Raw genomic sequence first — 307 nt, 5'->3', positions numbered from 1 at the left:
GGGCTCAGCCGGGATTTGAACCCGGGACCTCTCGCAGCCGAAGCGAGAATCATACCCCTAGACCACTCAGCCACATTGCGGCAATTAGCGCTTATTAGTGTTGTAGTTCCAAAAATTCATTTAGGAATTATTTTCTATCTGAATTTATTGCAATCAAATTTCTTTCGCATAGGTTTTGATCATATCCTATGATTCTCTCAAACCTTTCCATATTTTAATGATATTTTTCTTATTATTTCATAATTTTATAAGAATTTTAAAAAATTTACCTTTTATTTTGAAATTTCTCGGTTTTTTTTTTTTAAAT

The 307-nt window shown here is 32.2% G+C and overlaps 1 non-coding gene across 1 annotated transcript; it reads right to left on the bottom strand.

Moving 5' to 3' along the window:
• On the bottom strand, positions 1-72 carry TRNAP-CGG (transfer RNA proline (anticodon CGG)). Its single transcript has one exon. It is a non-coding gene; the product is annotated as a tRNA-Pro (tRNA).
• Between the last annotated feature and the right edge of the window lie 235 nt (positions 73-307).

The sequence above is a fragment of the Pholcus phalangioides genome, unplaced genomic scaffold (genome assembly GCF_987345545.1).
Source record: "Pholcus phalangioides strain wild (caught in Gottingen) unplaced genomic scaffold, Ppha-v1.0 ptg000032l_1, whole genome shotgun sequence".
Lineage (NCBI taxonomy): Eukaryota > Metazoa > Arthropoda > Arachnida > Araneae > Pholcidae > Pholcus > Pholcus phalangioides.
Note: the sequence above shows the minus strand (reverse complement) of the source record. Positions and strands in the feature narration are given on the sequence as shown.